This window comes from Oryctolagus cuniculus, unplaced genomic scaffold (genome assembly GCF_051225735.1).
Source record: "Oryctolagus cuniculus isolate XC-2025 breed Fujian yellow rabbit unplaced genomic scaffold, ASM5122573v1 ptg000038l, whole genome shotgun sequence".
NCBI classification, from domain to species: Eukaryota; Metazoa; Chordata; class Mammalia; order Lagomorpha; family Leporidae; genus Oryctolagus; species Oryctolagus cuniculus.
The window spans coordinates 211,402-239,111 of NW_028301686.1; the positions used below are offsets into that span (position 1 = coordinate 211,402).

The 27,710-nt window shown below is 41.0% G+C and overlaps 1 long non-coding RNA gene across 5 annotated transcripts in view; it reads right to left on the reverse strand.

The window, feature by feature from the left end:
- LOC149119077 (uncharacterized) overlaps positions 1-27,710 on the reverse strand; it is an 82,472-nt gene that overhangs the window by 10,202 nt on the left and 44,560 nt on the right. Inside the window, exon 1 of one of the 5 annotated variants that reach the window (XR_016228799.1) lies at positions 17,083-17,302. The exons of 2 other annotated variants lie outside the window; for them this stretch is intronic. This is a non-coding gene — a long non-coding RNA (uncharacterized LOC149119077). Of the gene's footprint in view, positions 1-14,193; positions 14,387-14,772; positions 14,993-17,082; positions 17,303-27,710 lie in introns of those variants that run through there. 2 more of the 5 variants (XR_016228800.1, XR_016228801.1) reach the window with 2 other exon arrangements.

The following is a 27,710-nucleotide window of genomic DNA, read 5'->3' on the forward strand; positions in this document are numbered from 1 at the left end:
TTGACACTCCTGTCTATGGCATCAGTAATCTCCCTATGCTCCAGTCATGAGTTTCCAAGGCTATGGAAGCCCTCTGAGTTCTCCGACTCTTATCTTGTTTAGACAAGGTCGTAGATAACCCTACGGTTCGACCCAGCCATCCCACTCCTTGGAATTTACCCAAAGGAATTTAAATTGGCAAACAAAAAAGAGGTCTGCACCCTAATGTTTATTGCAGCACAATTCACAATAGCTAAGACCTGGAACCAACCTAAATGCCCATCAACGATAGACTGGATAAAGAAATTATGGGATATGTACTCTTTAGAATACTATACCGCAGTAAGAAACAACGAAATCCAGTCATTTGCAACAAAATGGAGGAATCTGGAACACATCATGCTGAGTGAAATAAGCCAGTCCCAAAGGGACAAATACCATATGTTCTCCCTGATCAGTGACAACTGACTGAACACCAAGAGGGAAACCTGTTGGAGTGAGGTGGACACTATGGGAAATGGTGGCTTGATCAGCATAGCCCTGACTGTTAATGAACAACTTAATACATTATCCCTCTTAGTAGTTTTTTTTATCTGTTCTACTTAATATGACTGGTTTAGATCTGTAATTGATGCACAGTTATTCTTAAGTGTTGAAAATTAACTGAAATGTGATCCCTGTTGAACATGGTGGTGGGAATGGGAGAGGGAAGAGATGTATAATTTGGGACATGCTCAGGCTGACTTGCCCCAAGTGGTGGAGTTGGAAGCATACCAGGGGATTCCAATTCAATCCCATTGAGGTGGCATGTACCAATGCCATCTCACTGTTCCAGGTGATCAGTTTCAGTTCACAGTTGGTCATGGTGGAGGGACTGGGAGTCAAAGGGAGCACATAGACAAGTCTAGTACCTGCTAACGCTAACCGATGGAGTAAATAAAGGGGAGAGTGATCCAACATGGGAAGTGAGATACTCAGCAGACTCATAGAATGGCAGATGTCCTAAATAGCACTCTGGCCTCAGAATCAGCCCTAAAGGCATTTGGAGCTGGCTGAAAAGCTCATGAGAGTATTTCAGGCATGGAAAGCCAAGACACTCTGGCAAAAGATCTCTGCGAGTGAGATCCCAGTGGAAAGAACAGGTCATCAAAGAAGGAGGTACCTTTCTCTGAAGGGAGGAGAGAACCTCCACTTTGACTATGACCTTGTCTAAACAAGATTAATAACTATTTTAACAAAATTTCTCAGAACCCATCTAATCCAAACCTTGGACAATTGGAAGACATTGTACTTGGCCCACCCATAATCAAAATGGATTCTAAATCCTTCAACTGCAAGGAGAGTATCATAGACATTAATGCTCCAAACAGATCCAGTTCTCTGCTAATGTGTCTGGAAAAGCAGCACAGGGTGACTCAAATATTGGGGCTCCAGCACCCTTGTGAGAGACCTGGAAGAAGCCCCTGGCTCCTGATATCAGTCTGGCCTAGCCTCAGTCATTGCAGCCATTTGAGGAGTGAACAAACCAGGAGGAAGATCAATCTCTCCCATTCTCTCCATCTAGTGCTGCCTTTCAAATTCATAAAAGGATCTTTAAGAAAATAGATCACTTCAATAAATTTGCCATTGCTCAGTCATGATGACTTTTACTACCTTCAGTTCTTTTTCAAAAGATTTATTTATTGGAAAGGCAGATAGAGGAGCTGGTGGTTGTGGTGCAGTGGACAAAGCTGCTATCTGTTACATTGGCATCCTGTATGTGCACCAGTTTAAGTACCAGCTATTCCATTTCTGATCCAGCTCCTTACCAATGGACTGAAAAAGCAGGGAAAGATGGCCCAAGTGCCTGGGATGCTGCCACGCACATTGCAGGAAAAGCTCCTTGCTGCCATGCACATCGGAGGGAAAGCTCCTGGCTTCAACCTGGCCACACTCTGGCTATTAAAGTCATCTCAAAAATGAATTAGGTGGTGGAAGATTTCTGTCTCTCCCTCTCTCTGTAACTCTTTCAAGTAAGTAATTAAATATTTTAACATGATAAAAAAGGCAGAGACACACAGAGACAAAGAGAGAAGGAAAGAGAAGCAGAGAGATCTCCCATCTGCTGGTTTACTTTCTATATGGCTACAACTGTGCAAGACCAGGTTCTCAAGTCCCCATTGAGGTTACAGTTCTCCAATTTGACGACAGGAATGAAAGAATTTGAGCTATTATACATTGCTTCCCAGGGATATTAACATGAAGCTGATTAGGAAGTGTAGTACCCAAAACTCAGATTAGCACTGCAATATAGGCTGTGGGCATCTGTTGTGACTGCTAACAAATTGGAAATCCTAGAGTAAAAATCAACATATTCCTGGACATACACAATATACCAAAATTGAGTCATGAAGACACATAGAAAAGCTAAACAAATCAAAAACCAAGACAGAGATTGGATGAGTAATAAAGACCCTCCCAACAAGCAAAAGTCCAGGATCAGACAGCCTCACTATTGAATTCTACAGGACTTTTAAAGAACTAATGCTTCTCAAACTATTCAACACAATTGAAAGAGAGACAATCCTCTCAAACTCCTTCTATTAATCCTGCATCACCTTAATTCTTCAACTAGAAAAAGATACAGTGGAGAGAGAGTACTATAGAAAAATATCCCTGATGGGGGCCAGTGCCATAGCACACTGGGTTGATCCTCCACCCGTGGAGACGGCATCCCATATGGGTGCCAGTTCTGGTCCCGGTTGCTGCTATTCCAGTCCAGCTTTCTGCACTGGACTGGGAGGGCAGTGGAGGATGGCCCAAGTGCCTGGGTCCCTGCACCCGCATGGGTGACCAGGGAGATGCTCCTGACTCTGGCTTCCGATTGGACCAGCACTACCTGTTGGGCCATATGGAGCATAAACAAGCAGATAAAATACTTCTGTCTCTCTGCCTCTGCCTCTCCATCTCTGTAACTCAATCTTTCAAATAAATAATTCTTTTGAAAAGGTCAACAAACAATAAAGGCTGGTGGAGAGGGAGAGAAAAAGGTACCCTAATCCACTGTTGGTGGGAATGAAGCTAGTGCAACCATTATGGAAGGCAGTATCAAAGTTCCTCAGAAATCTGAAAACAAACATACCATGTGATCCTGCCATCTGACTACTGGGAATTTATCTGCATGAAATGAAATAGAATATGCACAGGCATGAGTTATCTGTACCCTCATGTTTATTACAGCTCAATTCACAATAGCTAACATGAAATCAACCCAGATGTCCATCAACTGGTGACTGGAACAAAAATATGAGCTATATATACAGTGTAAAATACTATTCAACCATAATTGAGAATGAAATCCCATCTTCTGTAACTAAATGGATGAACTGGAAACAAGTATGCTTCATGAAAGAAGCCAGTCCCCAAAAGACAAATACCATATGTTTTCTCTGACTGGTGGTAATTAATATATAGACAACAAAAAGCAGCATATGAGTTAAATTGACATTTTGAGATTTGAGTATTGTTCATAGCACTTTTCTGTACTCTTTGATAGAGTACACAACATATACTCATTGATATTTCTGCTACTACTTGCTGAATTCTTTATTTTGTAGAGGGTTAAAGCTTGTGATTCTAAAATAAAATCAAAGCATGCAGCTGTCAAAATTAAAAGAAAATAAAACAAGAAGGAGGGAGTTGGAAATATGAGAACAAGGGAAGATAGGATAGGATGTTATCAGTTTGCTCTTCAATCTGTATATATAAATTACATGAAATTTGTTCACTTAATATGCATTTAAAAATATAAACTTAACACTGGAAGAAAAAGACCTGAGATCAGTGTTTTCTGGATTACCACTAATAAAATTTAGTCTTCATTTATGTCTGACCATATTTAATTTCTTATTTATTTATTTTATAAGAAAATTAACATCACCATTCCTAACAAGTCCATCCTGCTTCATCCATATCTATCAGTTCCCACTATGCTAATAATTTCTCATGAACTTAAATCCATATCATCTTAAAAAGATGCAATGTGGGGCTGGCGCTGTGGCATAGCAGATAAAGTTGTTGCCTGCAGTGTTGGCAAGCCATATGGGTGCCAGTTCAAGTCGCGGCTGCTCCACTTCTGAACCAGCTCTCTGCTATGTCCTGGGAAAGCATTAGAAGGTGGCCCAAGTCCTTGGGGCCTTGCACACATGTGAAAGACCCTGAAGAAGCTCCTGGCTTCAGATTGACACAGACCAGTCATTGCGGCCAACTGGGAGTAAACCAGCTGATGGAAGACCTCTCTGTCTCTGTCTGTCTGTCTCTCTCTCTCTACCTCTTCTCTATTTGTGCAACTCTTTCAAATAAATAAATTAATATTTAAGAAAAAAGCCTGATTCATGTTATTATTTATGTGTTTTAGAGGCTTTGCAGATGTTGATTACATGTGCCATGAAAACCCATTAAAATGCAAATCCTATAAGAGGCAACTCCATGTGCACTAAACTGGTAAAATCCAGTGCATGTGTTGAGAAAAACACACTAGCAATACATTTCAAAAAGCTGTGAAATATTATAAGTGGCTGTCAAAAGCTAAAAATCTGACAATGACTCATTATGTCATTTATTTATATATAATGCTGAGAAAATCAGAAGTATTTGTTAAAACTTCTGCTAAAATGCACTAGATTTATAATTTTTAAATGCATCTTTCCTAGATGTAATGCAGTCCTGTACTACTTTAGAGTATCAGAAATTTAAAATGTTGGACTGGTGCTGTGGTGGAGCAGGTTAACACCCTGGTCTGAAGCGCCAGCATCCCATATGGGGGCCGGTTCAATACTCAGCTGCTCCACTTCTGATCCTGCTCTCTGCTATGGCCTGGCAAAGTAGTAGAAGGTGGCCCAAGTCCTTGGGCCCCTGTACCCATCTGGGAGACCGGGAACTAGCTCCTGGCTCCTGGCTTCAGATCAGCACAGCTCTGGCAGTTGCAATCAATTAGGGAGTGAACACCAGATGGAAGACCTCTCTCTTTCTCTCTGTCTATCCTCTCTGTCTGTAACTCGACTTGTACATAAATAAATAAATCTTTAAAACAATTAAGAAATTTAACATGTGAAAGGTTTTTAAAAATGTATTTCTTTATTGTGAGGCAGAGTTACAGATATAGAGAGGAAGAGATAGAGAGGTCTTCTATCAACTGGTTCACCCCTAAATGGCCAGAATGGCTGGAGCTGGGCCGATCTGAAGCCAGGTGCCAGAAGCCAGGAGTCAGCAGCTTCCTCCAGGTCTCTCACATGGGTGCAGGGGCCCAAGAACTCAGGGCATATTGCACTGCTTTCCTAGGCCATTAGTAAAGAGCTGGATTGGAAGTGCAGGAGCAGGGACTCAAACTGGTGCCCATGTGGGATGCTGGTGCTGCAGGTGGATGCTTAATCTACTATGCCACAGAGTGGGCCCAGTGAATGGTTTTAGGAAGACATCTTTCATGTAGACTAGGCTGCAATATTGCAAGGTAAGGTTTAGCTTTTATTCCCACACATCAGTATTCATCTTTTAGCAACTATAAATACTGAATATCATACATATAGACATAAATATAGGTAACTGCAGATTTTGTTGTCATTCTTTCTAATTCTCTTTTTAATGTCTGCTAATAGGTCATCTTATGGATTATTATATTGATGTTACCCATACACAACCATCAGGCATTTCCACTGTTGAATGTGTTTATGAGTACAGGTAGATTTGTGTGTACATGAATGCACATTTGATGGAGATAGCACTGACAGTAATACTGTGAGAAATCCTAACGCTGATTCCAAACTTTCTGTCCTCCGCAGAGATGGCTGTCATTGAAGTAGACCACAGGGCCCCTTTTGCTGTTATGGACTGAAATGTGCCTCCCTAAAACTCTAACACGGAAGTGCTAACCAGCAACATGACTCTACCTGAAGAAAGTGCTTTTAAGCAGATCAAATGGTAGATGTGTCTGTCACATCGGAGAAAGGCTTCTGGAAAAATCGAGCCTATTTAAGCACCTTGATCTGATATTTTCAAGCTCTACAACTCTGAGAAGTAAAATTCCATGATTTAAATCATATTCTCTGTGGTATTTTCTTAGCAAATTAATATATCCTCATTTCTGCCAGCATTTTCTATTGTCATCCAGAAGGTCCTAGTGATTAGCAGAGAAATATAGAAACTAAAAACTGTGATTTTAGATTATCAAGTATCTACTAACACAAAAAGATCCCAGAAGCCACCTACTACCATCGTCCAGGACCCAGAAAAAAAACAGGAAGGAGTCAAGTTGCAGGGCAGTAGAAAAAAGTGAATAATGAAAGATCACAGCAGAAGTAAATAAGGAAGTGTTTGGTGCTGTGGTGTAGTGGATTAAAGCCTTGACCTGCTGTGCATGCATCCCATATGTTGCTGCTAGGAGACCAGGTGCTCCACTTCCAATCCAGCTCCCTACTAATGCACCTGGGAAATTGGTGGAAGATGGACCGTGTTCTACGGTGCTGGCACCCACATGAGAGACTTGGAAGAAGCATCTGGCCTTTCCAATAAATAAATAAATCTTAAAAATATAGAAACAGTGTTAGCACTGTTGGAAAACAGACTCATAGTTCAGTGTAAAAGTATAGGCAGCTGAAATAAACCGACTTTTCTACAGGCAACTCCTATTTAACAAAGGAAAGAAAACAAACAGGAGAAAGAAGAACCCCTTTAGCATATGGTTTAAAGGAAAGTGATTATCCATATGTAGAAGCCTGAAAATATACCCAAAACCTCATACACTATGTAAAAGCAACTCAAGGTGAATTAAAAGTCTAAATATAAAACCAGAAACTAAGTAAACATATGAGAAACTATAAAACATAAGCATAGATAACAGTTTTGGGTAAGATTCCAAAAGCACAAGTAACAAAAATAAAATATAGAAATTTGAGCATATCATATTAAGATACATCTTCACAACAAAGTAATCAACAGAGTGAACATACAATGGACAGAATGGCAGGAAACATTGAAAACTCTGATTATGACAAAAGATTGATAGCCAGAACATACATATATAGAACTGGGAAAATCTCCAAATAAGAAGCAAAATGTACAGCTAAGAAATGGGCAAGGATCAAAACAGATGTTTCTCAGAAGAAGAAATCTCAATGGTCAAGACATAGATGAACATGCCCAATATCACTAGCCATTAGGGAAATGTAAATCAAAACCAATAGCAGACTCCATCTGTGGGAGAAGACAATGCTTGGGTTTTCATTTGTGCAACAAGTGGGTTTAGAGGACCCTGTTCACCATAAGAGGGCAGAGTCTACATGGAAGTAAGGAAACCTTAATGTTTTCCTAATGGGCTTGTTAAATTCTTGACCAGTGCCTATTACCTTTGCCGCAAACTTTCCAGTCTCACTACTTTCCTGCTTCTTCATCTTCGCTGTGGCTTGCAAAAACAGTGTACCTTCTATATACGGAGGATACTTTTGTTTTGTTTTATTCCTCCTATCTCATGATGTTCCTCTAAGAAATCACAACCCTCCAAGTATTCATTAATTTATGCAGTCTGCAGTTTTCATGGGCTACTACATGGCAAAGTACTAGGTTAAAGGAAAGGTATAGGTCAGGAACTGAGCAAAGTTCACAATGATGAAGCCATTGGGGAAATGAACCTGATGGAAGACCTCTCTCTCTCTCTCTTGCCTCTCCTTCTCTCTCTGTGTAACTCTGATTTTCAAATAAATAAATAAATCTTTAAAAACTAACAAAATATACTAAAAACCTGGTGGCAACACCTTTCTATCAGAACATGTGAAGCACTCAAACACAGTTTGTCCCAGAAAGTCAACCATAAGGGCATATCGTCTACTGCACTTGTGGACATCTCTGAGGGAGGTAAGGGGCACTTATTTCTTCCCCTCTTCTTTCTTACCACTCTCACAGTTATAACTTCTATCGATGCTTCCAAAGACCAGTCTCTATGAAATTGTAGAACTAATATCCTCCCATGTCAAAAGTGTCATGGGTTTAAACACAGAACCCAAAATAAGATAAGTAACTGGCCTTCTTAATTACACAGTGTGGAATGTAAGATTCTCAGTGGAGCACTGGGTAATATAAAGTGCTGGGCAGAGAAAAACTGTTACTTATCTGTATTTATGATGCTGTAATTCTCCTCTTTATGCAAACTCAGATTAAAAGAGCTCCCGTTAGTGGGCAGCACTGTTGCATAGTGGGTAAAGCTACTGCTGCCTTGTCAGCATCCTATATGGGTGCCGGTTGGGATCCTGGCTGCTGCACTTCCCATCCAGCTCTCTGCTGTGGACTGGGAAAACAGTAGAAGTTGGCCCAAACCCCTCATCTCCTGCACCCACCTATGAGACCTGGACAAAGTTCTGCCTTTCAAATAAATAAATAATTATTTAAAAAAACAGCTTCATCTCAGAAGGAGCTCCTGGCTACTGGCTCCAAATTGGCATACCTCCAGCTATTGCTGCCAATTGGGGAATGAACCATCGGATGGAAGACCTCTCTCTCTTTCTCTCTCTCTCTCTCTCCTCTCTGTGTAACTCTTTCAAATGAATAAATAAATCTTTAAAAAAGTAGCTCCAGTTATTGACAACACAGTAGACTTGCATTAATTTTGGTTCCCTTCTCACTTTGCAAAGGGATCAGTGGCAGGTCAAAACAGTTGACAGCCTTGCTAACAGGAGAAGAGATAGCTGAAGACAGAAAATGAAAAGCAGCCAAATACATCATCAAAGAAAGAGAAGTGGACCCCATCCAACACAAACCTTTAAAAGTGGATGCTCACAATTAATGAGTGAAACAGCTGCCCACTGAAATCTTGTCTAGGGAGGGAAGATGTCCTAAGTTCTGCTTTTGTAAACTCCAGTCATAAATCTGTCCTAATAAATCTGTCCCTGGCATCTCTTTTACAAACATACTGGACCCACTGACCATTGGAAATGTGGTTCTAATCATGTAGGCTGCCATTTAAACCCACCAATGCTGTAACAGCTAAGAAACTTGAATTTGATGCTCAATTCTCAGGAAATCATTCCAGCTGAGCCTAGGGCCATTAATAGAAACTCCTTGGATCCTCCACTGTCTCTGTGCCTGTTTGAAAGAAGGGAGATTTCCCACCCCATGTTTCTGGAACAGCTTCAAATTCCACATTGGAAAAATTTGATAATTAATACTTGAGAGGGATCAACACACAAAGCAGCTATTCACGCTTCACACTGCTCCCCACCAGGAAGATGAGGTGCAGGATGAGAGCAGTGGGGCAGATCCTAGACAGATCCTCCTGCCCACCCCTCTGCTGCCCCAGGCTCCCTCCTGAGGGCCATCCAGCCCCACCCTGCAGGAACCAGCCCAGGAAACATCAAGAGACCAGGCCAGACTGCATTCTGAGACCACCCACAGTGGGAACCCGGCTTATTTAACTGTGGAGATCAGGAGTCTTTCTGCCTTCCTTCCCTGTGAGTGCAGGTTCCCAGAACACTGCCCCCTCTCTCCTGTAACCACTAAATAAAGCACATTAGGGACAGTTTAGGTGAGGTACTGCAGGAGAGAGTCCGGGCACTTTGAGCCTGGGAAATAGAGGTGGGAGACAGAGCAGCCCGGGTCCCAGCCCTGACCTCGGGAGAAGCTGCCAGGATCGCTGGCACACTTCTCCCACATGTGTCTCCGCCCCTTCCTGCATGCCAAACCTGCAGCAGAAAGTCCCTGGAGCAGGTACCCTTTCTTCCAGATACACGGGGAGTGAAATTGGGAGTGTGGAGAAGAGAGTCCCTGGCATGTGGGACCCACAGTTGGTGGATGAAGAGGGAAGAAGCAGCAGGAGGCAGGCTCAGGGTGAGCACTCGGAAACTGCCTGGGATCGCACGTGCAGAGCAGGAGTTGCAGTAAATGCCAGAGAAGGAGCAGCATAGCCCCCAGGGTTGACACTGATCAAGGAATGAACTCCCCTGGTCCAACTCTGAGCCCCAGGGACTGGCAGTGGCAGGTGCATGCCCACAGGTATTTGGAAAGCAGAATACCTCGGAGCTACTGGGAACTCTGGGAAATGGAGTCCAGGCTGCAGCATCCCTAGAGACACCAGCTGTTCCTCCAAAAAGCTGCAGTCAGGGGTGGGTGCCCACAACCAGAGGGCATTTGCTTTTGTTAAGTCCCTCCTTCCTTTCCTTCCCACACCAAAATCTCAGGGATCAGTTGCTGTTCCTTTCCTGCATCAAATCTGAAAGAGTGACACTCACTTCTGCTAACTGACCCCAAATCCTGGCTCCCTCATAACCTCTGTCTCTTCCAGAAAAAATCTTATTTACTACTTTGGCCCTAGAAATCATAAATGACTATGATAGAATGTAACTTTTAACAGAGGTGTAGAAGGCATGGTTTAATATCCAGTTTTGAGAATACAATTTTCATTTGTGTTTTATTGATGTTTATACTTCTTTTAAGATTCATTTTTTTATTTAGAAGTCAGAGTAACAGAGAAGGAGAGGCACAGAGAGAGAGAGAGAGAGAGAGAGAGGTGTTTTCCATCTCCTGCTTCACTCCTCAATTGGCAGCAGCAGCACAGCGCTGACCCCTTATAGTTCTTTACAAATCATTTTACACTGTCTTTTTATTCATCTAGTAAAGAGACAGAAGAATGGACACAGAGCTAACTCTATCCAAAATCTTGCTTGTATTGCATCAGAATACAAAATTTGGGAAGGAAGAAGGCAAAACTGACTCAGACCCAGAAAACATGTAGGAAATTGCCACTCAAGAAACCAAAAGTCAGCTGAGGCACCCAAAACAATGACAGCAAGCCAGAATTGGAGCAAGCCAACAGCTGTGCCCTGAGTGAAAAAGACCATTCCTCTTGTGCCCTGAACTCAATATTGCCGGCTCAAAACAAAAGCTCACATCAGAAAATTCATTACAAACCATGATACATAAGAAAAAAGAGAAAAAAGCCAAAGAAATGCAAAAATCCATAATGATATTGGGCTTGATTTAGTCGCAGGGAAACCGGCCGTTCCCGGATTCATTCACCCCTCCAGCTGACTGCTTGTGGAATTCTGACTGAATTAACCTGAAAATCACAGTGAAACTCAGTTTGGAGGCAATTAATATCTGTCACCTCAGCCAAAGTGTTCCATTTGATTTTCCAAAACACAAAAACTCACCTTGGTCATGTTGCCTGTAAATTTCTAAGCTTCAAACGCCTATTTGTTTTGTGTTTTATTTTATAATGGCTACTCTGCCCACAGTCTTGTTTGTATGGCGTCAGAATACAACATTTGGGAAGGAAGAAGGCAAAACAAACTCAGACCCAGAAAACACTTAGGAAATTGCCGCTCAAGAAACCACAAATCGGCTGAGGCACTCAAAACTACGACAGCAAGAGGCACCCAAAACATTTAGGAAATTGCCGCTCAAGAAGCCAAAAGTCACTGAGGCACCCAAAACAATGACAGCAAGCCAGAATTGGAGCAAGCCAACAGCTTTACCCTTTTTGAAAAAGAACCTTCCTCTTGTGCCCTGAACTCCATATTGCAGCCTCAAAACCAAAGCTCACATCAGAAAATTCATTACAAACCATGATAAATTAGAGAAAAGAGAAAAAAGCCAAAGAAATACAAGAAACCATAATGATATTGGGCTTGATTTAGTCGCAAGGAAACAGGCTGTTTCCGGATTCATCCACCCCTCCAGCTGATGGCCTGTGGATTTCTGACTGAATTAACCTGAAAATCGCAGGGAAACTCAGTTTGGAGGCAATTAATATCTGTCACCTCAGCCAAAGTGTTCCATTTGATTTTCCAAAACACAAAACCTCACCTTGGTCGTGTTACCTGTAGATTTCTAAGCTTCAAACGCCTTTTTGTTGTGTTTTTTATTTCCTAATGGCTACTCTGCTGAAACTCTTGTTTGTATTGCGTCAGAATACAAATTTGGGAAGGAAGAAGGCAAAACCAACTCAGACCCAGAAAACATTTAGGAAATTGCTGCTCAAGAAACCACAAATCGGCTGAGGCACCCAAAACAATGACAGCAAGCCAGAATTGCAGCAGGCCAACAGCTGTGCCCTGTTTGAAAAAGACCATTCCTCCGGTGCTCTGAACTGCATATTGCCACCATAAAACCAAAGCTCACATCAGAAAATTCATTACAAACCATGATAAATAAGAAAAATGAGAAAAAAGCCAAAGAAATGCAAGAATCCATAATGACATTTGGCCTTATTAGTCACAAGGAAACCGGCTGTTGCTGGATTCATCCTCTGCTCCAGCTCACTGCCTGTGGAATTCTGACTGAATTAACCTGAAAATCGCAGTGAAACTCAGTTTGGAGGCAATTAATATCTGTCACCTCAGCCAAAGTGTTCCATTTGATTTTCCAAAACACAAAAACTCACCTTGGTCGTGTTACCTGTAGATTTTGAAGGTTTAAACGCCTATTTGTTGTGTTTTTTATTTCATAGTGGCTACTCTGCTGAAACTCTTGTTTGTATGGCATCAGAATACAAAATTTGGGAAGGAAGAAGGCAAAACCAACTCAGACCCAGAAACATTTAGGAAATTGCCGCTCAGAATACACAAATCGGCTGAGGCACCCAAAACAATGACAGCAAGCCAGAATTGGAGCAGGCCAACTTCTGTGCCCTGTTTGAAAAAGAGCCTTCCTCTTGCACCCTGAACTCCATATTGCAGCCTCAAAACCAAAGCTCACATCAGAAAATTCATTACAAACCATGATAAATAAGAAAAAGGAGAAAAAAGCCAAAGAAATGCAAGAATCCATAATGATATTGGGCTTGATTCAGTCACAAGGAAACCGGCTGTTCCTGGATTCATCCACCCGTCCAGCTGACTGCCTGTGGAATTCTGACTGAATTAACTTGAAAATCACAGTGAAACTCAGTTTGGAGGCAATTAATATCTGTCACCTCAGCCAAAGTGTTCCATTTGATTTTCCAAAACACAAAAACTCACCTTGGTCATGTTGCCTGTAAATTTCTAAGCTTCAAACACCTATTAGCTGTCTTTTTTAATTCATAATGGCTACTCTGTCCAAACTCTTGTTTGTATTGCGTCAGAATACAACATTTAGGAAGGAAGAAGGCAAAACAAACTCAGACCCAGAAAACATTTAGGAAATTGCCGCTCAAGAAACCACAAATCGGCTGAGGCACTCAAAACTACGACAGCAAGAGGCACCCAAAACATTTAGGAAATTGCCGCTCAAGAAGCCAAAAGTCACTGAGGCTCCCAAAACAATGACAGCAAGCCAGAATTGGAGCAAGCCAACAGCTTTACCCTTTTTGAAAAAGAACCTTCCTCTTGTGCCCTGAACTCCATATTGCAGCCTCAAAACCAAAGCTCACATCAGAAAATTCATTACAAACCATGATAAATTAGAGAAAAGAGAAAAAAGCCAAAGAAATACAAGAAACCATAATGATATTGGGCTTGATTTAGTCGCAAGGAAACCGGCTGTTTCCGGATTCATCCACCCCTCCAGCTGACGGCCTGTGGATTTCTGACTGAATTAACCTGAAAATCACAGGGAAACTCAGTTTGGAGGCAATTAATATCTGTCACCTCAGCCAAAGTGTTCCATTTGATTTTCCAAAACACAAAACCTCACCTTGGTCGTGTTACCTGTAGATTTCTAAGCTTCAAATGCTTATTTGTTTTGTGTTTTATTTCATAATGGCTACTCTGCCCACAGTCTTGTTTGTATGGCGTCAGAATACAAAATTTGGGAAGGTAGAAGGGAAAAGCAACTCAGACCCAGAAAACATTTAGGAAATTGCTGCTCAAGAAACCACAAATCGGCTGAGGCACCCAAAACAATGACAGCAAGCCAGAATTGAAGCAGGCCAACAGCTGTGCCCTGTTTGAAAAAGACCATTCCTCCGGTGCCCTGAAGTCCATATTGCAGCCTCAAAACCAAAGCTCACATCGGAAAATTCATTACAAACCATGATAAATAAGAAAAAGGAGAAAATAGCCAAAGAAATGGAAGAATCAATAATGAAATCAGAGTTGATATAGTCGCAAGGAAACCGGCTGTTCCCGGATTCATCCACTGCTCCAGCTGACTGCCTGTGGAATTCTGGCTGAATTTACCTGAAAATCGCAGTGAAACTCAGTTTGGAGGCAATTAATATCTGTCACTTCAGCCAAACTGTTCCATTTCATTTTCTAAAACACAAAAACTCACCTTGGTCGTGTTACCTGTAGATTTCTAAGCTTCAAACGCCTATTAGTTGTGTTTTTTATTTCATAATGGCTGCTCTGCCCAAACTCTTGTTTGTTTGGCGTCAGAATACAAAATTTCGGAAGGAATAAGGCAAAACCAACTCAGACCCAGAAAACATTTAGGAAATTGCCGCTCAAGAAGCCAAAATTCAGCTGAGCCACCCAAAGCAATGACAGCAAGCCAGAATTAGAGCAAGCCAACAGCTGTGCCCTGTTTGAAAAAGAACCTTCCTCTTCTGCCCTGAACTCAATATGCCAGCCTCAGAACCAAAGCTCACATCAGAAAATTCATTACAAACCATGATAAATAAGAAAAAGGAGAAAAAACCAAAAGAAAAGCAAGAATCCATAATGATATTGGGCTTGATTCAGTCGCAAGGAAACCGGCTGTTCCCGGAATCATCCACCCCTCCAGCTGACTGCCTGTGTAATTCTGACTGAATTAACCTGAAAATCGCAGTGAAACTCAGTTTGGAGGCAATTAATACATATCACCTCAGCCAAAGTGTTCCATTTGATTTTCCAAAACACAAAAACTCACCTTGGTCGTGTTACCTGTAGATTTCTAAGCTTCAAATGCCTATTTGTTGTGTTTTTTATTTCATAATGGCTACTATGCCCACAGTCTTGTTTGTATGGCGTCAGAATAGAAAATTTGGGAAGGAAGAAGGCAAAACCAACTCAGACCCAGAAAACATTTTGGAAATTGCCGCTCACAAACCACATATCGGCTGAGGCACCCAAAACAATGACAGCAAGCCAGATTTGGAGCAGGCCAACAGCTGTGCCCTGTTTGAAAAAGACCATTCCCCCGGTGCCCTGAACTCCATATTGCCACCATAAAACCAAAGCTCACATCAGAAAATTCGTTACAAACCATGATAAATAAGAAAAATGAGAAAAAAGCCAGAGAAATGCAAGAATCCATAATGACATTTGGCCTTATTAGTCACAAGGAAACCGGCTGTTGCTGGATTCATCCTCTGCTCCAGCTCACTGCCTGTGGAATTCTGACTGAATTAACCTGAAAATCGCAGTGAAACTCAGTTTGGAGGCAATTACTATCTGTCACCTCAGCCAAAGTGTTCCATTTCATTTTCCAAAACACAAAAACTCACCTTGGTCGTGTTACCTGTAGATATCTAAACTTCAAATGCCTATTTGTTGTGTTTTTTATTTCATCATGGCTATTCTACCGAAACTCTTGTTTGTATGGCGTCAGAATACAAAATTTGGGAAGGAAGAAGGGAAAAACAACTCAGACCCAGAAAACATTTCGCAAATTGCCACTCAAGAAACTACAAATCAGCTGAGGATCCCAAACAATGAAAGCAAGCCAGAATTGAGGCAGGCCAATAGCTGTGCCCTGTTTGAAACAGAACATTCCTCTTGCTCCCTGAACTCCATTTTGCAGCCTCAAAACCAAAGCTCATATCAGAAAATTCATTACAAACCATGATAAATAAGAAAAAGGAGAAAAAAGCCAAAGAAATGCAAGAATCCGTAATGTTATTGGGCTTGATTTAGTCACATGGAAGCCGGCTGTTCGTGGATTCATTCACCCCTCCAGTTGACTGCCTGTGGAATTCTGACTGAATTCACCTGAAAATTGCAGTGAAACTCAGTTTGGAGCCAATTACTATCTGTCACCTCAGCCAAAGTGTTCCATTTGATTTTGCAAAACACAAAAACTCACTTTGGTCAAGTTACCTGTAGATTTTGTAGGTTTAAACGCCTATTTCTTGTGTTTTTTTATTTCATAATGGCTAATCTGCCCAAACTCTTGTTTGTGTGCCATCAGAATACATAATTTGGGAAGGAAGAAGGCAAAACCAACTCAGACCCCGAAAACATTTAGGAAATTGCCGCTCAAGAAACCAAAAATCAGCTGAGGCACCCAAAACAATGACAGCAAGCCAGAATTGAAGCAGGCCAACAGCTGTGCCCTGTTTGAAAAAGACCATTCCTCTGGTGCCCTGAACTCCATATTGCAGCCTCAAAACCAAAGCTCACATCATAAAATTCATTACAATCCATGATAAATAGGAAATCAGAGAAAAAAGCCAAAGAAATGCAAGAATCCATAATGACATTTAGCCTGAATAATCACAAGGAAACCGGCTGTTCCCGGATTCATCCACACCTCCAGCTGACAGCCTGTGGAATTCTGACTGAATTAACCTGAAAATTGCAGTGAAACTCAGTTTGGAGGCAATTACTATCTGTCACCTCAGCCAAAGTGTTCCATTTGATTTTCCAAAACACAAAAACCCACTTTGGTCATGTAACTGGTAGATTTTGAAGGTTTAAACGCCTATTTGTTGTGTTTTTTATTTCATAGTGGCTACTCTGCTGAAACTCTTGTTTCTATGGCATTAGAATACATAATTTGGGAAGGAAGAAGGCAAAACCAACTCAGACCCAGAAAACATTTAGGAAATTGCCACTCAAGAAACCAAAAGTTAGCTGAGGCACCCAAAACAATGATAGCAAGCCAGAATTGGAGCAAGCCAACAGCTGTACCCTGATTGAAAAAGAAACTTTCTCTTGTGCCCTGAACTCCATATTGCAGCCTCAAAACCAAAGCTCACATCAGAAAATTCATTACAAACCATAAAAAATAAGACAAATGAGAAAAAAGACAAGGAAATGCAAGAATCCATAATATTGGGTTTGATTCAGTCGCAAGGAAACCGGCTGTTCCCGGATTCATCCGCCCCTCCAGCTGACTGCCTGTGGATTTCTAACTGAATTAACCTGAACATCACAGTGAAACTCCGTTTGGAGGCAATTACTATCTGTCACCTCAGCCAAAGTGTTCCATTTTATTTTCCAAAACACAAAAACTCACCTTGGTCATGTTACCTGTAGATTTCTAAGCTTCAAACGCCTATTTGTTGTGTTTTTTATTTCATAATGGCTATTCTGCCCAAACTCTTGTTTGTATGGCAGCAGAAAAGAAAATTTGGATACGAAGACGGTAAAACCAACTCAGACCCAGAAAACATTTAAAAAATTGCCACTCAAGAAACCAAAATAGGCTGAGGCACCCAAAACAATGAAGGCAAGCCAGAATTGGAGCAAGCCACAGCTGTACCCTGTTTAAAATGACCATACTTCCAGTGCCGTGAACTCCATACTGCAGCCTCAAAACCAAAGCTCACAACAGAAAATTCATTACAAACCATGATAAATAAGAAAACATAGAAAAAAGCCAAAGAAATGCAAGAATTCATAATGATATTGGGCTTGATTCAGTCGCAAGGAAACCGGCTATTCCCAGATTCATCCACCCCTCCAGCTGACTGCCTGTGCAATTCTGACTGAATTAACCTGATATTCGCAGTGAAACTCAGTTTGGAGGCAATTAATATCTGTCACCTCAGCCAAAGTGTTCCATTTGATTTTCCAAAACACAAAAACTCCCCTTGGTCATGTTACCTGTAGATTTATAAGCTTCAAAATCCTATTTGCTGTGTTTTTTATGTCATAATGGCTACTCTCCCCAAACTCTTGTTTGTAGAAATCAGAATACAAAATTTGGGAAGGTAGAAGTCAAAACCAACTCAGACGCAGAACACATGTAGGAAATTGCAGCTCAGGAAACCACAAATCGGCTGAGGCTCAAAACAATGACAGCAAGCCAGAATTGGAGCAGGCCAACAGCTTTGCCCTGTTTAAAAGGTCCATTCCCCCGGTGCCCTGAACTCCATATTGCAGCCTCAAAACCAAAGCTGACATCAGAAAATTCATTACAACCCATGATAAATAAGAAAAAGGAGAAAAAAGCCAAAGAAATGCAAGAATCAATAATGATATTGGGCTTGATTTAGTTGTAAGGAAACTGGCTGTTCCCGGATCCATCCACCCCTCCAGCTGACTGCCTGTGGAATTCTGACTGAATTCACCTGAATATCGCAGTGAAACTCAGTTTGGAGGCAATTAATATCTGTCACCTCAGCCAAAGTGTTCCATTTTTTTTTCCAAAACACAAAAACTCACCTTGGTAATGTTACCTGTAGATTTCTAAGCTTCAAATGCCTATTTGTTGTGGTTTTTATTTCATAATTGCTACTCTGTCCAAACTCTTGTTTGTGTTGCCTCAGAATACAAAATTAGGGAAGGAAGAAGGAAAAACCAACTCAGATGCACAAAACATTTAGGAAATTGCCGCTCAAGAAACCACAAATTAGCTGAGGTATCGAAAACAATGACAGCAAGCCAGAATTGGAGCAAGACAACAGCTGTGCCCTGATTGAAATAGAACCTTCCTCTTGTGCCATGAACTCCATATTGCAGCCTCAAAACCAAAGCTCACATCAGAAAATTCATTACAAACCATAAAAAATAAGAAAAATGATAAAAAAGCCAAAGAAATGGAAGAATCCATAATGATATTGGGCTTGATTTAGTCGCAAGGAAACCGGCTGTTCCCAGATACATCCACCCCTCCAGCTGACAGCCTGTGGAATTCTGAGTGAATTAACCGGAGAAACACAGTGAAACTCAGTTTGGAGGCAATTAATATCTGTCACCTCAGCCAAAGTGTTCCATTTGATTTTCCAAAACACAAAACCTCACCTTGGTCGTGTTACCTGTAGATTTCAAAGCTTCAAATGCCTATTTGTTGTGTTTTTATTTCATAATGGCTACTCTGCTGAAACTCTTGTTTGTATGGCATCAGAATACAACATTTGGGAAGGAAGAAGGCAAACCCAATTCAGACCCAGAAAACATTTAGGAAATTGCCGCTCAAGAAACTAAAAGTCAGCTGAGGCACCCAAAACAATGACAGCAAGCCAGAATTGGAGCAGGCCAACAGCTGTGCCCTGTTTGAAAAAGACCATTCCTCTGTTACCCTGAACTCCATATTGCAGCCTCAAAACCAAAGCTCACATCAGAAAATTCATTACAAACCATGATAAATAATGGAAATGTGAAAAAGCCAAAGAAATGCAAGAGTCCTTTGTGATACTTGGCGGGATTAGACAAAAGGAACCTGGCTGTTTCCAGATTCATCCCCCCATCCACAGACTGACTTTGGACTTCTGATTGAATTCACCTCAAAATCCCACTCACATTCAATTTGGATGAATTAGTATCTCTCCCCTCAGCAGAAGGATTCCATATCATTTTCCAAACCACAGAAACTCATCTTGGTCATGTTGCCTGTAGATTTCTAATCCTGAAAGGCCAATTTGCTGTGTTTTTTGTTTTCTTTCATAATGGCTACTCTGTCCATAATCTTGCTTGTATTGCATGAGAATACACAATTTGGGTATGAAGAAGGGAAAACCAACTCAGACCCAGAAAATATTCAGCAAACTGACCCTCAAGAAACCAAAAGTCAGCTGAGGCACCCAACAATGACAGCAAGCCAGAATTGGAGCAAGCCAACAACTGAGCCCCAATTGAAAAAGAACCATTCTCTTGTGCCATGAACTCCATATTGCAGCCTCAAAACCAAAGCTCACATCAGAAAAGTCATTACAAACCATGATAAATAAGGGAAATGTGAAAAAGCCAAAGAAATGCAAGAGTCCTTTGTGATATTTGGCTGCATTTAGACACAAGGAAACTGGCTGTTTCAGGATTCATCCCACCCTTAAACAGACTGACTTTGGAATTCTGATTGAATTCACCTCAAAATTGCACTCACACTCAATTTGGAGGAAATTAGTATCTGTCCCCTCGGCAGAAGGAGTCCAAGTCATTTTCCAAAACACAGAAACTCATCTTGATTGTGTTGCCTGTACAGTTCTAAACATGAAAGGCCAATTTGCTTTGTTTTTTTTTTTTTCTTTCATAATGGCTACTCTGTCAAAATCTTGCTTGTATTGCATCAGAATACAAAATTTGGGAATAAGAATGCAAAACTAACTCAGACCCAGAAAACATTTAGGATATTGCCACTCAAGAATCCACAAATCAGCTGAGGCACCCAAAACAATGACAGCAAGCCAGAATTGGAGCAGGCCAACAGCTGTGCCCTGATTGAAAAACAACCTTCCTCTGGTGCCCTGAACTGAATATGCCAGCTTAAAACCAAAGCTCACATCAGAAAACTCATTACAAACCATGATACATAAGAAAAATGAGAAAAAAGCCAAAGAAACGCAAGAATCCATAATGATATTGGGCTTGATTTAGTCAAAAGGAAACCGGCTATTCCCAGATTCATCCACCCCTCCAGCTGACTGCCTGTGGAATTCTGACTGAATTATCCGGAAAATCGCAGGGAAACTCAGTTTGGAGGCAATTAATATCTGTCACCTCAGCCAAAGTGTCCCATTTTATTTTCCAAAACACAAAAACTCACCTTGGTCGTATTACCTGTGGATTTCTAAGCTTCAAACGCCTATTTATTGTGTTTTTTTTTTTTTATGGCAAAATGGCAAGCCTGTCCAAACTCTTGTTTGTATTGGGTCAGAATACAAAATTTTGGAAGGAAGAAGGCAAAACCAACTCAGACCCTGAAAACATTTAGGACATTGTGGCTCAAGAAACCACAAATTGGCTGGGGCACCCAAAACAATGACAGCAAGCCAGAATTGGAGCAAGCCAACATCTGTACCCTGTTTGAAAAAGACCATTCCTCCGGTGCCCTGAACGCCATATTGCCGCCTCAAAACCAAAGCTCACATCAGAAAATTTATTACAAACCATGAGAAATAAGAAAAAGGAGAAAAAAGCCAGAGAAATGCAAGAATCCATAATGATATTGGGCTTGATTTAGTCGCAAGGAAACCAGCTGTTCCCGGATTCATCCACCCCTCCAGCTGACTGCCTGTGGAATTCTGACTGAATTAACCTGAAAATCGCAGGGAAACATAGTTTGGAGGCAATTAATATCTGTCACCTCAGCCAAAGTGTTCCATTTGATTTTCCAAAACACAAAACTTCACCTTGGTCGTGTTACCTGTAGATTTCTAAGCTTCAAACGCCTTTTTGTTGTGTTTTTTATTTCCTAATGGCTACTCTGCTGAAACTCTTGTTTGTATTGCGTCAGAATACAAATTTGGGAAGGAAGAAGGCAAAACCAACTCAGACCCAGAAAACATTTAGGAAATTGCTGCTCAAGCAACAAAGGGCCGCTGAGGAACCCAAAACTTTGAAAGCAAGCCAGAATTGGAGCAAGCCAACAGCTGTGCCCTGATTGAAAAAGACCATTCCTCCGGTGCCCTGATCTCCATATTGCAGCCTCAAAACCAAAGCTCACATCAGAAAATTCATTACAAATCATGATAAATAAGAAAAATCAGAAAAAATCCAAGGAAATGCAGGAGTTCTTAGTGATATTGGGCTTGATTTATTCCCTTGTTAATGGCTGTTTCCAGATTCTTCTATACCTCCCAGCTGAGTGTCTGTGGTTTCTGACTGAATTAAAATGAAATTCGCTGTGAAACTCGGTTTGGAGGCAATTAGTATCTGTCACCTCAGCAAAAGTGTTCCATGTCTTTTTCCAAAACACAAAATCTCACCTTGGTCGTGTTACCTGTAGCTTTCAAAAGCATATTTGATGTGTTTTTTATTTCATAATGTCTGTTCTGTCCAAAATCTTGCTTGTATTGCGTCAGAATACAAAATTTGGGAAGTAAGAGGACAAAACCATCTGAGACTCAGAAAACGTTTAGGAAATTGCCACTCAAGAAACCTCAAATCGGCGGAGGCACCCAAAACAATGACAGCAAGCCAGAATTGGAGCAAGCCAGCAGCTGTGCCCTGATTGAAAAAGACCATTCCTCCGGTGCCCTGATCTCCATATTGCAGCCTCAAAACCAAAGCTCACATCAGAAAATTCATTACAAACCTTCATACATAAGAAAAATGAGAAAATACCCAAAAATGCAAGAATCCAGAATGATATTGGGCTGGATTTGTTCACAAGGAAACCGGCTGTTCCCGGATTCATCCAACCCTGCAGCTGACTGCCTGTGGAATTCTGACTGAATTAACCAGAAAATCGCAGTGAAACTCAGTTTGGAAGCAATTAATAACTGTCACCTCAGCTAAAGTGTTCCACTTTATTTTCTAAAACACAAAAACTCACCTCGGTCGTGTTACCTGTAGATTTCTAAGCTTCAAACGCCTTTTTGTTGTGTTTTTTGTTTCATAATGGCTACTCTGCCCAAACTCTTGTTTGTATTTGGGCAGAATACAAATATTGGGAAGGAATAAAGCAAAACCAACTCAGACCCAGAAAACATTTAGGAAATTGCCGCTCAAGCAACAAAGGGCCGCTGAGGAACCCAAATCTTTGAAAGCAAGACAGAATTGGAGCAAGCCAACAGCTGTGCCCTGATTGAAAAAGACCATTCCTCCGGTGTCCTGAACTCGATATTGCAACCTCAAAACCAAACCTCAGATCAGAAAATTCATTACAAACCATGATAAAAAAGAAAAATCAGAAAAAATCCAAAGAAATGCAGGAGTTCTTAGTGATATTGGGCTTGATTTATTCAATTGTTAATGGCTGTTTCCAGATTCTTCTACACCTCCCAGCTGAGTGTCTGTGGTTTCTGACTGAATTAAAATAAAATTCGCTGTGAAACTCGGTTTGGAGGCAATTAATATCTGTCACCTCAGCAAAAGTGTTCCATGTCTTTTTACAAAACACAAAATCTCACCTTGGTCGTGTTACCTGTAGGTTTCAAAAGCCTATTTGATGCGTTTTTTATTTCATAATGTCTACTCTGTCCAAAGTCTTGTTTGTATGCCATCAGAAAAGAAAATTTGGGAAGGAAGACGGCAAAACCAACTCAGACCCAGAAAACATTTAGGAAATTGCCACTCAAGAAACCGAAAGTCAGCTGAGGCACCCAAATAAATGGCAGCAAGCCAGAATTGGAGCAGGCCAACAGCTGTGCCCTTATTGAAAAAGACCATTCCTCCGGTGCCCTGAACTCCATATTGCAGACTCAAAACCAAAGATCACATCAGAAAATTCATTACAAACCATGATAAATAAGAAAAATGAGAAAAAAGCCAAAGAAATGCAAGAATCCCTAATTATATTGGGCTTGATTTAGTCGCAAGGAAACCGGCTGTTCCCGGATTCATCCACCCCGCCAGCTGACAGCTTGTGGAATTCTGACAGAATTAACCTGAAAATCGCAGTGAAACTCAATTTGGAGGCAATTAATATCTGTCACCTCAGCCAAAGTGTTCCATTTGATTTTCCAAAACACAAAAGCTCACCTTGGTTGTGTTACCTGTAGATTTCTAAGCTTCAAACGCCTATTTGTTGTGTTTTTTATTTCATAATGGCTACTCTGCCCAAACTTTTGTTTCTATTGCGTCAGATTACAAAATTTGGGAAGGAAGAAGGCAAAACCAACTCAGACCCAGAAAACATTTAGGAAATTGCCGCTCAAGAAACAAACGGCCGCTGAGGAACCCAAAACAATGACAGCAAGCCAGAATTGGAGGAAGCCAACAGCTGTGCCCTGTTTGAAAAAGACCATTCCCCCGGTGGCCTGAACTCCATATTGCAGCCTCAAAACCAAAGCTCACATCAGAAAATTCATTACAAACCATGATAAATAAGAAAAATGAGAAAAAAGCCAAATAAATGCAAGAATCCAGAATGATATTCGGCTTGATTTAGTTGCAAGGAAACCGGCTGTTCCCAGATTCATCCACCCCTCCAGCTGACTGCTTGTGGAATTCTGACTGAATTAACCTGAAAATCGCAGGGAAACTCAGTTTGGAGGCAATTAATATCTGTCACCTCAGCCAAAGTGTTCCATTTGATTTTCCAAAATACAAAAACTCACCTTGGTTGTGTTACCTGTAGATTTCTAAGCTTCAAACGCATATTTGTCGTGTTTTTTATTTCATAATGGCTACTCTGCCCAAACTCTTGTTTGTATTGCGTCAGATTACAAAATTTGGGAAGGAAGAAGGCAAAACCAACTCAGACCCAGAAAACATTTAGGAAATTGCCGCTCAAGAAACAAAGGGCCGCTGAGGAAGCCAAAACCTTGAAAGCAAGACAGAATTGGAGCAAGCCAACAGCTGTGCCCTGATTGAAAAAGACCATTCCTCCGGTGTCCTGAACTCGATATTGCAGCCTCAAAACCAAAGCTCACATCAGAAAATTCATTACAAACCATGATAAATAAGAAAAATCAGAAAAAATCCAAAGAAATGCAGGAGTTCTTAGTGATATTGGGCTTGATTTATTCCCTTGTTAATGGCTGTTTCCAGATTCTTCTATCCCTCCCAGCTGAGTGTCTGTGGTTTCTGACTGAATTAAAATGAAATTCGCTGTGAAACTCGGTTTGGAGGCAATTAATATCTGTCACCTCAGCAAAAGTGTTCCATATCTTTTTCCAAAACACAAAATCTCACCTTGGTCGTGTTACCTGTAGCTTTCAAAAGCCTATTTGATGTGTTTTTTATTTCATAATGTCTATTCTGTCCAAAATCTTGCTTGTATTACGTCAGAATACAAAATTTGGGAAGGAAGAGGACAAAAACAACTGAGACTCAGAAAACGTTTAGGAAATTGCCACTCAAGAAACCTCAAATCGGCGGAGGCACCCAAAACAATGACAGCAAGCCAGAATTGGAGCAAGCCAGCAGCTGTGCCCTGATTGAAAAAGACCATTCCTCCGGTGCCCTGAACTCCATATTGCAGCCTCAAAACCAAAGCTCACATCAGAAAATTCATTACAAACCATGATAAATAAGAAATATCAGAATAAAGCCAAAGAAATGCAAGAATCCATAATGATATTGGGCTTCATTTAGTTGCAAGGAAACCGGCTATTCCCGGATTCATCCACCCCTCCAGCTGACTGCCTGTGGAATTCTGACTGAATTAACCTGAACGGAGGCAGTTAATATCTGTCACCACAGCCAACTTGTTCCATTTGATTTTCCAAAACACAAAATCTCACCTTGGTCGTGTTACCTGTAGCTTCAAAAGCCTATTTATTGTGTTTTTTATTTCCTAATGGCTACTCTGTCCAAACTCTTGTTTGTATTGTGTCAGAATACAAAATTTGGGAAGGAAGAAGGAAAACCAACTCAGACCAAGAAAACATTTAGGATATTGATGCTCAAGAAACTTCAAATCGGCGGAGGCACCCAAAACAATGACAGCAAGCCAGAATTGGAGCAAGCCAACAGCTGTGACCTGATTGAATAAGAACCTTCCTCTTGTGCCCTGAACTCCATATGCCAGCCTCAAAACCAAAGCTCACATCAGAAAATTCATTACAAACCACTAAAATTAAGAAAAATGAGAAAAAGGCCAAAGAAATTCAAGAATTCATAATGATATTGGGCTTGATTTAGTCGCAAGGAAACCGTATATTCCCAGATTCATCCACCTCTCCAGCTGATGCCTGAGGAATATTGACTGAATTAACCTGAACGGAGGCAGTTAATATCTGTCACCACAGCCAAAGTGTTCCATTTCATATTCCAAAACAAAATCTCACCTTGGTCGTGTTACCTGTAGCTTTCAAAAGCCTATTTGATGTGTTTTTTATTTCATAATGGCTATTCTGTCCAAACTCTTGTTTCTGTTGCGTCAGAATACAAAATTTGGGAAGGAAGAGGACAAAACCAACTGAGACTCAGAAAACGTTTAGGAAATTGCCACTCAAGAAACCTCAAATCGGCGGAGGCACCCAAAACAATGACAGCAAGCCAGAATTGGAGCAGGCCAACAGCTGTACCCTGATTGAAAAAGACCATTCCTCCGGTGCCCTGAACTCCATACTGCAGCCTCAAAACCAAAGCTCACATCAGAAAATTCATTACAAACCATGATAAATAAGAAAAATGAGAAAATAGACAAAGAAATGCAAGAATCAAGAATGATATTGGGCTGGATTTAGTTGCAAGGAAACCGGCTGTTCCCGGATTCATCCACCCATCCAGCTGACTGCCTGTGGAATTCTGACTGAATTAACCTGAACGGAGGCAGTTAATATCTGTCACCACAGCCAAAGTGTGCCATTTTATTTTCTAAAACACAAAATCTCACCTTGGTCGTGTTACCTGTATCTTCAAAAGCCTATTTGTTGTGTTTTTTATTTCCTAATGGCTACTCTGTCCAAACTCTTGTTTGTATTGTGTCAGAATACAAAATTTGGGAAGGAAGAAGGAAAACCAACTCAGACCCAGAAAACATTTAGGAAATTGCCACTCAAGAAACCACAAATCGGCTGAGGCACCCAAAACAATGACAGCAAGCCAGAAGTGGAGCAAGCCAACAGCTGTGCCCTGATTGAAAAAGAACCTTCCTCTTGTGCCCTGAACTCAATATGCCAGCCTCAAAACCAAAGCTCACATCAGAAAATTCATTACAAACCATGATAAATAAGAAAAAAGAGAAAAAAGCCAAAGAAATGCAAGAATCCAGAATGATATTGGCCTTGATACTGTCGCAAGGAAACCGGCTGTTCCCAGATTCATCCACCCATCCAGCTGACAGCCTGTGGAATTCTGACTGAATTAACCTGAACGAAGGCAGTTAATATCTGTCACCACAGCCTAAGTGTTCCATTTTATTTTTTCAAAACACAAAATCTCACCTTGGTCGTGTTACCTGTAGCTTAAAACACCTATTTTATGTTTTTTTTTTATTTCATAATGGCTACTCTGTCCAAACTCTTGTTTGTATTGCGTCAGAATACAAAATTTGGGAAGGAAGAGGACAAAACCAACTCAGACACAGAAAACGTTTAGGAAATTGCCATTCAAAAATCCAAATTCAGCTGAGGCACCCAAAACAATGACAGCAAGCCAGAATTGGAGCAGGCCTACAGCTGTGCCCTGTTTGGAAAAGACCATTCCCCCGGTGGCCTGAACTCCATATTGCAGCCTCAAAACCAAAGCTCACATCAGAAAATTCATTACATATCATGATAAATAACAAAAATGAGAAAAAAGGCAAAGAAATGCAAGAATCCAGAATGATATTGGGCTTGATTCAGTTGCAAGGAAACTGGCTGTTCCCGGATTCATCCACCCCTCCATCTAACTGCCTGTGGAATTCTGACTGAATTAACGTGAAAATCACAGTGAAACTCTGTTTGGAGGCAATTAATATCTATCACCTCAGCCAAAGTGTTCCATTTTATTTTCCAAAACACAAAAGCTCACCTTGGTCGTGTTACCTGTAGATTTCTAAGCTACAAATGCCTATTTGTTGTGTTTTTCATTACAAAATGGCTACTCTGTCCAAACTCTTGTTTCTACTGCGACAGAATACAAAATTTGGGAAGGAAAAAGGCAAAACCAACACAGACCCAGAAAACTTTCAGGAAAATGCCACACAAGAAACCAAATTTGGAGGGAATTAGAATCTGTCCCCTCAGCAAAAGGGTTCCATGTCATTTTCGAAAACACAGAAACACATCTTGTTCATATTGCCTACATTTCTCATTCTGAAAGGGCAATTTGATGTGTTTTTTTTTTCTTTCATAATGGCTACTCTGTCCAAATCTTGCTTGTATTGCA